This window comes from Lactuca saligna, chromosome 3 (assembly GCF_052625555.1).
Source record: "Lactuca saligna cultivar CGN05327 chromosome 3, ASM5262555v1, whole genome shotgun sequence".
NCBI lineage: Eukaryota > Viridiplantae > Streptophyta > Magnoliopsida > Asterales > Asteraceae > Lactuca > Lactuca saligna.
Window position 1 is genome coordinate 162,711,678 of NC_136419.1, and position 13,493 is coordinate 162,725,170.

The following is a 13,493-nucleotide window of genomic DNA, read 5'->3' on the forward strand; positions in this document are numbered from 1 at the left end:
AAATATTGTGTTGGGTCCTAGCCTTAATATTTCATATTGGGTGTTCTTCTAAGGATTTAAATCAACTAACTTGAATTTCCCCCATTGTAGATGTCTGTTTCAGACAACAATGATCTTCCCAAATCTCTCGGAACAAGTTTTCCTAGTGAAGATGATTTCCCATGATTATTTCATGGAAGTCATACTTCTCTTCCTCCACCTCCTTTAATTATTCTCCCTGACCCACAAGCTCGAAGACTTCAAAAGTTTAAGGTCACTCAAGCCCTACTAGCAATGAAACATAAAGATGGAAGACCTGTGCGAACTAATGTCTAAGGAATGAAGTTACACATTGATAGGTTGAGAATTTTGGGTGTCGTTGTTCCAAGGAAGTTGGCCAACAACGGTCAAGTATCAATATATGTTCCTATAGGTGATAAATCAAACCAGATTCTATACTAATAAACATCTAAACCCATATGGAAAGTTACTAAAATTTACGAAATCTAATAAATTTCGTGTAACAGTGAAAAAGGTTTAATCTAAAAGATCAAAAACAATATGATCCGTACCTATAAATTTTTCCAGTGGTATCATCCAGGTAGCAGAGCTTGTTAGACATGGTTCTTTGTTCAATGGTGAACTGGGTAAACTGTGACATAGAATCTGTAACTGTTTTAAAGGTGCCCTTCTTGGGAACAAAGAAGAATTCATCTACGTCGAAGAAGAACATCTATTTTGTCATGAAACGATATCTATGAAGGCAATCATTAACGATTAGAAACTGATTATGATAATACCCATAAAATCTTTCCTCCTCCTTTATGTCCTGTAACGTCACGTAACCCTTTTCGATCCATGGCTTTAAAACATCCATTACCTCCGGATGAACACCGCCGGCGTCGTGTATCACGAAATGGGATTTCTCTCCGAAGAATTTCACGTGGTAAGACATCCATTCTCGGACCCTCTGCGGGCTAAGATTTCCGTAAAGTGGTGAGCCGCAGTATAGGTAGTCATATTTCGGTGTTGCTGTGAATTGAAAGGTGTTTAAGCTTCTCGGAGACTCCGTCAAAGCTTCGATGGTATCCGTGAGGTCAAAGTTGGAGTCGCCGCCGCCGGAGGTGGAGGCATGTACGAGAAATTATCCACCGGCATCGTCGTGGCCGACGGGAATAGGGAAGGTACAGTTGAGGATAACGACAATGTAGACGCAACCATAACCCCAGTTAGGGAGGATTTTGTAACCGGGGGTGGTGATATTTTGTTGATTCTCGGTTACATTGTGTGGGACCCATTGGTAAAGGTATTTGGGTTTGGTGAAAAGGTGGAGGGGTTTGGAAGAGAGACCAATGACGATGAACGTTTCGACACCGCCTCTGTACGCTGGCATAAGTATGAAATTGTAGGCGGCGACACCATACCCATTGAAATTTCTCTTAACTAAACCAGCTTCAATCACCACATATTCTAGTTTCTTAATTTGTTGGGGTTCAGTTGGCGGTGGGGGATTGGTGGTGGTTGTTAGGAATTAGACAACGGAGGAAGGTGGTGGAAAGGAGGCACACCCTCTATGATCTCGGACGGAGGCAGGGAAGAATTGGAAAAGAGTAATTAGAGAATAGAGAAACAGAAGGGCAGAAAGCAAGAGTTTAAGCTCAACAACACAATTCCAAATGACACCAATAAATATTTTCCTGTCTTTATGATTAGGAATTTGAATCAGATAAGTTTCTTTCACCATTTTTGTGGATTGAAGAATGAATTGAAAAACAGAGATGAATATTATATCCTTGAATTAGAGAAATAGAGTTGTGTTCCATAAACTATACATATTATAGTGTATATACTTGTTTTTTTATAGCGTTCTTGCATTTGTAAAATAGTGTAGTGGTTCTCAAACTATACCAATCATAGTTTATATCTATGTTCTTGTATCGTTTATTGAACTTATGAACATGGTGTAGTGATTCATAAACTATATCTATTCTAGTTTAAATGTTTGCCCTTTAATGAACTGAATGCATTTGTAATTTAACAATATGTATAAAGTGGTAGTAAGAGATTTTATGAGAAGTACCCTTTTGCTCGACATGCTAGAAATGGGTTAAAAAAATATATAAATATATTTTGATAAATGTAGCGATAAATCAATTTGAAACAATTGCAAATGGTTTAAATATTAACACAAGAGTCCTTGTGTTTAAATTTATCCCCCCTCCTTCCCCGTAAAAACATTGAAAAATAGTGAAATTGTAGGGGTATGAACTCACCTATAGTGCACGTTCCTGTTCAGGTATCAAAACTGCAGAGATGATCCTCAGGCTAGCGTACGTAGAATTAACGCTATCCTAATACTATTTCAACATGCAATCATATTTAAATTAGCGAAATAAATAATTAATGTATTAGACAACACTTAATTTATGTAGGGAATACTTATAAAAATTAACGAGATTTAGTTGGAGTGTTGTTAGGTGTTTTCGGTTTAGTCCTCACCGAAATTCTTTGATTTCGGTACTGACCAAAATCAAACTTCGGTCCAGGAAAGGTTATCGGTCAGGAAAGGATTTCGTTCTACTGGTTTTCTGTCAGCTTGAAGATTTGAATATTGTTCTTGGTTTTCTTGGTGAAAATTATGAAGATTTGAAGGATTCTTCTTGAAGATATGAAGATTCTTGTATGATAATTGAGATCAAAATGAGTGTGTTTTCGGTTGGAAAAGTGATAAAATGACTATGTTATTGAGTGAAAACATATATATCGAGGGGGTTTTCGTTCGGAAGTGAGTTTTTGGTCTGAGTAGTTTACAGTCTGAGGGTTTTCGGCTTAGAAGAGGTTTTCGGTGCGAAGTTCTCGGTTCCAAAGAAAAGTTTCATTTTAAGTGTATTTTATTTCAAACCTTATATATTAAAACGTCATTTATATATTTTAAATCATATTCTAACCCTTATGAACTTAATGGAATAAGCAAAAATTAAATTTTATTTATAGGGTTTGACTTTTATTGACTTGAAAATAACGGGTTGTTACATTATCCCCTCATTAGAGGGAATTTTGTCCTGAAATTCTTTCTTTATGGAGTACATCATGGACTAGGTAAAAGATGTGAGTATTTCATTTGTTCTTCTCGCTCCCAAGTGAATTCAGGTCTCCGCTTGGCATTCCAGCGAACCTTCACTATTGGTATGCGACTTTGTTTTGTTCTTTTAACTTCTGTATCCATGATTTCTACTGGTTCTTCCACAAAGTTAAGACTCTCGTTAATCTTGATTTCATCAAGTGGAATCACAAGAGTCTCGTCGGATAGGCACGTCTTTAGATTTGACACATGGAAGACAGAGTGTACGTTATTAAGTTCTAGTGGTAGATGGAGTTTGTAAGCTAGTAGGTCGATCGTAGCAAGAATCTCAAATGTCTTGATATACCTTGGATTTAGTTTTCCATGCTTTCCGAAGCGTATCATGCCCTTCTAGGGTAATACCTTCAACATAATGCGATCACCAACCTGGAATTCCATGGGTTTTCTTCTCTTATCTGCATAGCTCTTTTGTCTATCTCTAGAGGCTTGCAGTTGTTCTCAAATTTGAATGATCTTTTCTATGGTTTCTGGAATGATCTCCGGGCCATTGAGAGTGTTGTTTGGATTTTTCCCTTTAGCTAGTTGTGTGTCACCTACTTCAGCCCATTATAGAGGGGACCTGCACTTTAGGTCGTAAAGTGATTCGAACAGGGAAACCTTAATGCTAGAGTGGTAGCTATTGTTGTAAGAAAACTCAACAAGTGGAAAATAGGTATCTAATGCTTTACCAAAGTCAATCACACATGCTCTTAGCATGTCTTCTAGTGTTTGAATGGTTTTCTCACTTTTCCCGTCAGTTTGTGGATGGTAGGCTGTATTCATGTCCAACCTAGTTCCTAGAGATTTCTATAGCCATTGCTAAAATCTTGAGGTGAATCTACTATCTCTATTAGAGATAATAGAGATTGGGCACACCGTACAGTTGTATAACCTCTTTGATGTAAGTTCTGGTCAATTTCTCCATCTTGTCTGTTTCCTTAACTGGTAGGAAGTCAGCGGATTTGGTTAATAGGTCGACGATTACCCAAATAGTGTCATGACCACCCAGGGTCTTGGGCAAATTGGTTATGAAATCCATTTTAATCCACTCCCACTTCCACTCAGGTATCTCTAGCTGCTGAAGTAAACCTGAGGGCTTTTGATACACTACCTTGACTTTAGCAAAATTTCGGCAATTACCTACTTAGGTAGCAAGATCGGCTTTCATGTTTGGCCACCAATAGAGTTTATTGATATCCAGATACATCTTTTCTGAACCCGGATGAATGGAATATCGAGTGTTATGGGATTCATTCATGTCAACATCTCTATAGCTACCAAACTTTAGTGTCCATATCCAATTCATGAAGTAGGAAACTCCATCACCCTTGATTTTTAATTCCTTCTCCTTTCCTATTAACGATTCATCTGCCACATTATCTAGCTTCAAGGCTTCTAATTGATCCTCCTTGATCTGTTTGGACATATGTGAATGGCTTGTCATGGTTAGTGTCTTCACTCTACGACCTAAGTACTCCTTTCGACTAAGGGCATCTGCTACTACATTGGATTTTTCAAGGTGATAGCGAATTTCGAATTCATAATCATTGAGTAGTTCTACCCATCGTCATTGTCTCATGTTAAGTTCTTTCTGATCAAAGATGTGTTGAAGGATTTTGTGGTCGGTGAAGATGGTGCACTTGGTACCGTAAAGGTAATGTCTCCAGATTTTTAGTGCAAAGACTACTGCTCCTAACTCAAGATCGTGAGTGGTGTAGTTGACTTCGTGTGCCTTAAGCTGTCTCGAGGCATAAGCAATGACCTTCCCTTGCTGCATAAGCACAGAATCTAGCCCCTGATTGGATGCATCATAGTATACTACAAAATCTTCTGTACTTTATGGAAGAGACAAGGTAAGTGCACTACACTGGGCTTACTTCAGTGTTTGGAAGACAATGTATTTTTTCTCTCCCCGAATAAAAGTTACACCCTTCTGAGTCAGGGTGGTAAGAGGTTTAGCGATTTTGGAGAAGTTTTGGATGAATATGTGGTAATAGCCAGCATGTCCTAAAAATTGGCGGATCTCTGTTGGCGTTCTCGGTGCTGACCAGTTCTCGATTGCCTTTATTTTAGAGGGGTCTACATGTATTCCTTCTTATCTGACCACGTGACCAAGGAAATTCACCTTCCTGATCCAAAACTCTCACTTTGAGAATTTAGCATAAAGTTTTTCCACCCTTAAAGTTTCCAAGACTTATCTCAGATGTTGGCTATGTTCTTCCTTACTCTTTGAGTAGATGAGTATATCATCTATGAATACTCTTACAATTTTTTCTAGGAAGGGTAGCATACCCGATTCAGTAGATCCATGAATACTGCGGGTGCATTATTTAGACCGAAGGGCATTACTACAAACTCGTAGTTACCATAACGAGTTTGGAATGCCGTTTCGATAACATCATTCTCATGAACTCATAACTTATGATACCTCGATCTTAGGTCGATCTTTGAAAAGTAACTGGCTCCTTGGAGTTGGTCAAAGAGGTCGTCTATTCATGGGGGAGGGATTGGTTCTTAATGGTAAGCTTGTTTAGTTCGCAGTAATCTTTGCACATGCGAAACGATCCATCTTTCCTTGTCATAGACAGGACCTGTGCTCCCCAGGGTGAGAAGCTCGGTCTAATGAATCCCTTACTGAGTAGTTCGTTTAATTTGATGGATAATTCTTGCATCTCTGCAGGTGTTAGGCGATACAGGGATTTGGCTATGGGGGTAGCTCCAGGAGTCAAGTAGATTCCGAATTTGACTTGGCGTTCATGAGGAACTCCTGGAAGATATTTAGGAAATATGTCAGGAAAATTACAGTCTTTGAGAATGCTCTCGATGTATTTTACTTCTTGTTTTTCATTGACTACATGAGTAAGAAATGCGTGACACTCTTTTCTCAAGTATTTTTGGTCTTTGATTCAAGAGATGATGCATAGGTTTGTATTGGGTTTGTCACCGTAGATAACGAGGGTTTCACCATCTGGAAGAGTGAAGCGAATGGATTTTTCATAGCATAGAATATAAGCATGGTAAGGACTTAACCAGTCCATGTTGATGATGGCGTCAAAGCTTTTTATGGAGACCAGCATAAGGTCGATTGGGAAAGAATCATTTAGAGTGAGGGTACAACCTATGAATATGTCTTTAGTGCTCTCTTTCTTCCTGTTAGCCATCTCAACAATGAATGTTTCATTTAGTGATTGCAGTTTGTGTTTGAGTAGATGTTTAAATTTATTTCTTACGAAGGTCCTCTCAGCACCACTATCAAAAAGTATGCATGCATAAGAGTTATCGAGAAAGAACGTACCTATGACTAATGTAGGGTCCGCTACTACCTCCTCCTATCCCATTGCCAGCATTCTTCATGTGTTGCCAACATTTCTTGCCTTCAGGCAATCCCTTTTGTAATGCCATGCTTCACCACGCCCATAGGCCATAGCAGGTTTGGCCTACTCTAGTTCCGGGGTTCTGGGCATTAGGCTATGCCGGTGTCTTACAAAAATGGGCGGTATCCCCCTTCCTATTGCAGTTAGCGCGTTGAATTTCCCGAAAAGGTCCATGGTGATGGAAGTTGCATTTGTTGCATTTCGGTAGGTTTCCTGCATATCGACTGGGAGGTGTTGGACCAGCTGGAGTAACATCAGGAATGGTAGCAACATGGACTGCCACTATTTGCTATTTCTTTGAGGGCTCTTGCAAAGATTGGCCCTTTCTTTTCTTCCAGAACTTATTTTCTCTGCCACTCTCTTTGGGCTGCTCGGGAATAATTGTCACAAAGTCGTGGCGATCTCTGTGATCCACTAGGGTATGCGCCAGAGGCTTGGCACTGTCAAAAGTAAGTGGATTGGCAGCTAAAACATTTCCTTGAGTCGGGGGAGTTAATCCCCAGACGTATCTTTCCACCTTTTTACTCTCCGGGGTGACCATCCTGGGACACAAAAGAGCCAGGTCACTAAACCTAGCAGTGTAAGCAACAATATTTGAGTCCTTCATCTTTAGATTCCAGAGTTCCTACTCTAGTTTTTTCATCTCACCCCTAGGGTAGTATTTTGCTAGAATTAGCTCCTTTAAGTCATCCCAACTCATGGCATTGGCTATTGGGAGAGTCAATGACTTGACCTGGTTGTTCCACCAAGTGAGGGCTCTGTCTATGAAAGTGCATGCTACAAATTTCACTTTGCTAGCTTCAGGACAAGCACATATTTTGAATATGGATTCGGTCTTCTCAAACGAATGGGTTAAAGCAATGACACCTCTGGTTCCATCAAAGGATTGAGTTTAGCATTCGTGAAGTCTTTGTATGAACACTCCTTTGTGTGTCCATGACTATCCTCGTGGTTCGATGGGTTGGCACCACTACCAGCCCTGCTAGTTCCACTTTCATTGATCTGCATCATGGTGGCTGCCACAATGGCGATTACTACTGCTTTGAAGACAGTAGGATTGTACTGAGGAGGTGGTGGCGGTGGTGGATTCGTTGGAGGTTTGTTTTTCTTCCTGATGGACTTCTTTGGAGGCATCTTTTTCTAAAAAGATTCAAGAGGAAATGACGATAAGTCCTCTATATTGGTCATGAGTTAGTTGATCTTGAACAAGTTATATCTTAGTCCTAAGAGTATCATGAGCTGACTTCTATAGTGTTCTATCAACGATTTAAAAAAGAGGTTTACTAAAATAAGCAAATAATTGCAAATTTTCAATAGTGAGAATTAGTAATACTTGTAACGAATCTATATAGTGCTATAGTGCCATAAAAAAACTCCTATAGTATTTTAACTTTATGTTTGGTTCTAGGGTTACCTTTGTATATAGTGTTGGTAAGTTTAGACTTGTAGTAACACCACGATCACTCCCAAAAACATGTTGGTCATATCTCGAATAAATATAGTTGATCAGGCCATATTTATCACAAATATGATTACATAACTATCCAGGTTTAACCGTAATGTCCAACTCATCCAAATACTTTTATGTAATTCTTATTGTGATACTATTTATGGTATGTATGTATATTCATATACTTCTTGTAACATACTTATATTTTAAAAGTATACTTTTAGTTCAGAGCGCTTCGGTCCCATTGTGTTTATAGTTTATATCTTGTAAGGTTTGATATACTTAGCTCACTATAAACAAGGCTCTGGTACCAATCTGTCACATCCCCAAAGAGGAACGGTGGAAACTTTCAGGGGCAGAGTACGTCATATACAGTATCACAACAATTGTATAATAGTAATCAAAGCAAACATAACCATTACATTGATAAAATATAGTGTTTACATTTGTTTAGTACATAGTTTGTATGACACCAAAATAGTATAGCAAAAGTATAAAAGACACGACTCTATAAGGCTCCATCTTCTCAAAATCCTGTGGGTGTACCTATCTATTAGTTCCCTGAGAAAACAAGTGATTTTGAAAGTGTATCAACATTTAAGTTGGTGAGTTTATAAGTATGTTTTTGTGATGGAAAGCTTGTTTTGGTTCTTTGAAATGTTATAGTGTTCTTCCAGAAAATCCAATATTTTCTTTTAGCGAATGTAATGTATTCTCAGGTCTTAAACCAATATGTATGTTTGTTACTGTACTCTGAAATAGTAAAATGTATTCTGAAATAGTAAACGGTAGCCTTATTAATTAATAAAACTTTATCATGAATGTTCTTTAAATTGTATATGGTACTTGTATAATCTGTAATAGAAAAGTAGTGTACTGTAGTAGTGTTTGCTATGAAAACCTTCTTGTATGAATGCCTAGAATCCACTCGTTGTAGTGTAAAATAATGTACTGTAGTTTTTATTACTTAAAATAAAACCTTTAAAGTAACGTAAATTCCATAAACAACAGTTTTAGTTGATACTGTTGTGAGTTTCATATAACCATACTTGATATGACCTACTGGCCTTTACGACATTCTTCAGGCATCAGAATATTATCATATTTGTCACCCTAGGCCTGCCCGCCTAGTTGTTGCAAGTAGCTTAGGTGCGGGATTGTTAGTCCCTTATAGATCTATACACAAATTCACGCTCTCCCTCTAGGAGACTCTGGTTATAATTTATAGGACTTAGACCAATACCCTGATGGGTACCATGAAGTAGTGCCTCACAACCATGTATCAAATAGTTTACGTGTAGTGTAGCGATGCTCTCTTGTACATGAAACTGTATGTATTACCCTATAGTAGAGTATTTTGTAATGTAAAATAATTATACTCAAATAATTATTTTAGTAGTGTATCCTAGAATTAGTGAAATAGAGTAGTGTTCCATAAACTATACCTATTATAGTTTATATACTTGTTTTTGTATAGTGTTCTTGAGTTGGTAAAATAGTGTAGTGGTTCTCAAACTATAAAATTATAGTTTATATGTATGTTCTTGTATTGTTTATTGAAATTTGCAACATAGTGTAGTGATTCACAAACTATACCTATTATAGTTTAAATGTATACCCTATAATAAACTGAATGCATTTTCAATTTAACAGTATGTATAAAGTGGTAGTAAGAGATTTTATGAGAAGTACCCTTTTGCTCGACATGCTACAAAATGGTTAAATATATATAAATATATTTTGATAAATGCAGCGATAAATCATTCTGAAACAATTGCAAATAGTTTTAAACGGTTTGAAATCATTTGAATATTAACACAAGAGTCCTTGTGTTTAAATTTTATTCCGCCCCTAAAAACATTGAAAAATAGTGAAATCGTTGGAGGCATGAACTCACCTCTAGTGCACGTTTGTGTTCAGGTATCGAAACTGCAGAGATGATCCTCGGGCTAGCGTATGTAGAATTAACAGTATCCTAATACTATTTCAACACACAATCGTATCAAAATAAATAATTAACGTATTCGAAAACACTTAATTTATGTAGGGAATAGTTACAAAAATTACCAAGAATTATTTGGGGTGTTGTTAGTTTTTTTCGGTTTAGCCCTCACCTGTGACAACCCAAAATTTTCACCTTGTACAAACCCTACATTTCAATCCAGTCAAACTTACTTCTGCTAACTTTTAGTGCAGTTTGGATTCTATTTGAGCATTCTGAGTTTAGTTCTTCAAAAGAATAAGTGAAAGGAGGTGTCAATCGAAGTTGTAAGCTATCAAACAAGCCCTAGCCATCATGATGTGGAGTTTACGGCCACTCCATGTGGGTTTACAGCCGTAAACACATGGTGGCCGTAAACCCTTAGTATATATATGACATTTAGTCATTTTTCACTCATTCTTCACCTTCCTAACTAGAGAAATCGGACTCTCTCCCTAGGATCTTCAAAATTTTCTTCCAATCTTCACCAATGTAAGGAAACCCTTCCATCTATGTGTTGTTACATCATTTCTTCTTGATTCATCTTTGAATCCATCCACAAATTCCATCTTTTGATCTAGATCCTCAAGAAAACCAAGAACACAAAGTGTTTTGTGCCGAAAACTCCCATCTTTAGCCTTCAAATTGTAAGTCCTTACCTCGTTTACATGTTTCTTAGTTAGGATAATAAATTAAGGGCTTGAAAACACCAAGAATCCAACAGAAAAGGGAATTTATGGCCAAGGCAATCTCCCTTGGCCGTAAACCCTAGTGATAGGTGCAATGTTGCCCTAAACTCCTTCCTAAGGCTTAGAACTTGGTCTAGAACACTTCCAACTTGAACTAAGGACCTTAAACATCAAAAATGGTAGAAGTCACCATGGGTTTACGACCGTAAATCCATAAGGGCTGCAAACCCTAGTCCGTAAACTCATGGAGAGTTTTCTCTTGGGCCGCGAACTCAATGGTACACCCCTACAACCCTTAGATGTAACCCTATGATCTTATAACACTTGAATCAAAGTGTTTTCCATGTTCTAGGGTGCCTATACGTGCTTAATTAGTCTTATAATCACTAATTAGATGCATATATGTGTCATTATGTGCTATTTAGGATCCGTGTGTGTGCTCAAGTCTTCACTTGACACCTAGCATCTTACACCACTCGTTCATCCAATCTACTCACTACAAGTGAGTTCATACCCCTTAATCAACCTTTTAAATGATTTTTAAATGCTTTTATGGGGGGGGGGGGATGCAAGTTGAACATCATAGTTATTATATCAATCACATGTGATTAATAACTATCCAACATATAGATTTACTATTCTTTTAACTGTTTTATCAGGCAGACTACTTCAAACTGTTGTCAAACTCTTTTACATGTTAAACTCTTTACCAAACTCACTTTTATATATCAAACATTTTCTTTTACAACTTTCAAACTTATATATTGTCAAAACCATGTCTAATACATATATATTTATATAAATAAGGTTTGAAGGACTTAGGACTGATAACTCACTTTATTTCCTATTCCTTATTTGGTTGTGGACTTAGAGTACCCTATTATTTGTCTGAGTGTCATTGGATCCTTAGTTATATATTATGTATATATGTATAGATATAAAGGCTTTTATCTCAGTTTAATACATTCAGTCATACAAACAATTCTACTAGTAAACTATAATAGGTATAGTTTCGGGATATAATACTCATTACTTCTAGTTCAATGCAGCATACAAAGAGTCAGTTCATTCATGAGTCAATACTTACTATTATGAGAAACTATACAACTATACCATTATGAGAAAATAAGAGAACTTAGTATGATGAGAAACTATACAACTATACTATGATGAGAAATAGATAGAGAATACTATAATGAGAAACAATACATTCACTACACTAATACATACAATACATATACAAGTATACTATAACATAAATGTGATCCACTGTTTCGGGGCATGTCATCACTGCCATGGCTCAATTTGTATCCAGAGTCTCCTGGAAGGAGAGCGTGAATTTGCTTATAGATCTATACTGGATTGACTATCCTACACTTTGCTGCTAGCTACAGTAGGACCTGCACGTCTTCGGGTGCCAAATGTCATTACTTCCGATGTCTTTCATCGTCGTGTTTATAGTAGTTAGTATGGTACACTCAAATCACATTATACCTTGCTAAAACTCTAGTTTAAGGTAGCTAGTACAATCGTATTTGCTATAATACAACACTACAGTACTACATAAATTTCCCTTTTGTGTTCACTTTGTGATCACTTCACATAAACGATAATGTATAAACTATATTTTGTTAATGATAGTTACACTTGGGAAAATTACACACTTTTATAAGAAACAAACATACAAAACAGTCGGGCCTTGGTGGAAGGCTACTTTTAGTAAAAAATATTGGATTTTCTAGGAGTTGTAAACATTTACAAACATTGACATACTTTTACTACAAACATTTACAAACTCATACTTCAAACACTATTACAAACATTTTGATACAAACAATGACACTAAAATGCTTATGAACTCACCAGCTTTAAAGTTGATAAACTCTTTTAAAATAACTTGTATTCTCAGGTCATCACTACACAAGTACCAATGCCAACTTTTGAGAAGATGGAGCGCATTCAAGACTCATCTTTATTTTAATTCATATTTTTTGGTGTCTTATAAACTATACATAACACAATTGTATTAAATTATATTATTAATGCAATGGATGATGTTGTTTGCTTGTTTACTATTATTCTATGTTGTGATACTGTACATGACGTCCTCCACCCCCGAACGTTTCTGCCGTTCCGGTTTTCCGGTGTGACAGATTGGTATCAGAGCATTTTTTATAGTGAATTGAGTATATAAACCCATAAAAGATATACAAACTACAAACACATTGGGATTAAAACTACTCTGACCAAGAGTGTATATTTTTAAATAATAAAATATTTAACTAAGTATACATACATGCTTTCATACTAAATTCAGTGTCACTCGGACAGAACAAAAGTATTACGATTGTTGAATGTCACAAGTAGGCTTGGGGATGTATGGTCAGTTCTGGTAGTGAAATAGCCTGATCAACTATGTTGGTCCAAGAAGTGATTAACATATTCCTCGGAATGGTTGTGATATGGCAACAATTCTACAAACTTACCAACACTACTACAATGATAACATTAGAACAAAACATGAACTTAAAATACTATAGGAGTATTTTATGTTACTACAATTCTTATCTGAAAACTTAAAAAGGACTTTACTAGTAGGTCGATAGTTGCTAAGTGGATACACTAAGGTTATATGAGATTAAGGTGTCATAGACTTAGAATTTGTAATCTTTGCTTTACTTCCTGTTCCTTGTTTGGTTGTGGATTTGGAGTTAGGGTTACTTATTCGAAGGTCTATCCTGTTTTGATTTCATATGACTGGTATGGATTATGCAAGTATTCAAGTAACTGGAAAGGATCATCTTATAATTATCTTAAGTAGTACGTCGAATTTTATTAGATTCTTATACCCCTTTTCTCGCGTAGATATTGTTGAGAGAAAAACTTGAGACACACTTGA

General features: G+C 36.8%; 1 pseudogene; it reads right to left on the reverse strand.

Annotated features, from left to right (window-relative positions):
• Positions 1 to 529: 529 nt before the first annotated feature.
• LOC145036114 (galactan beta-1,4-galactosyltransferase GALS3 pseudogene) lies at positions 530 to 1,723 on the reverse strand (annotated as a pseudogene).
• Positions 1,724 to 13,493: the final 11,770 nt, after the last annotated feature.